Source organism: Echinops telfairi, unplaced genomic scaffold (assembly GCF_000313985.2).
Source record: "Echinops telfairi isolate 266 unplaced genomic scaffold, ASM31398v2 ScPeMD7_18;HRSCAF=68, whole genome shotgun sequence".
NCBI lineage: Eukaryota > Metazoa > Chordata > Mammalia > Afrosoricida > Tenrecidae > Echinops > Echinops telfairi.
The window spans coordinates 42,346,062-42,346,680 of NW_022103915.1; the positions used below are offsets into that span (position 1 = coordinate 42,346,062).

At 39.4% G+C, this 619-nt stretch overlaps 1 non-coding gene across 1 annotated transcript; it reads left to right on the plus strand.

The window, feature by feature from the left end:
- The first annotated feature begins 273 nt into the window (after positions 1-273).
- On the plus strand, positions 274-414 carry LOC115868796. The gene has a single exon (XR_004045774.1). It is a non-coding gene; the product is annotated as a U4 spliceosomal RNA (small nuclear RNA).
- Positions 415-619: the final 205 nt, after the last annotated feature.

Sequence of the window (619 nt, forward strand, 5' to 3'; positions counted from 1 at the left end):
TTGCCCTAATACAATGCTTAGTGCATCTGCTCTACCTCCTGGTTCATTACACAATGCCTGGGGTCTTAAAATTTTTCAAGTGCCCATGTAAGTGACCACAATTAGTCTCTACTCACCTTGAACAACAGAGAAAGGAGGGGAATCAGAAATAGGAGGAAGATATCTAATGCATGGTTAGTTGTCTCCATGAACATGCCTTCTTTGACATAAGATCAGATGGTGCCCAGCTACTTTAACTGAATATGTCAAAGATTCTATAAAAGATGCCTTTCAAGCTTTGCGCAGTGGCAATATCATAGCCAGTGAGGTTTATCCGAGGCGTGATTATTGCTAATTGAAAACTTTTCCCAATACCCCGCCGTGAAGACTTGAAATATAGTCGGCATTGGCAATTTTTGACAGTCTCTACGGAGACTGACAAAAGAAAAAGAAAGAAAAAAAAGATGCCTTTCAAAAAGCAGAAATATAGCATGTAATATGTTTTTGTCTTGACCCTCTAGATAACCATTTTTTCTGAAATATCATGTACCCTTGCGATGGCTGATGATGTTTATAACTCCACTGCAACAAGATTGAGGCTTCCCATAAATTCTCTGCATGTTTGCAGCCTATCTGCCTT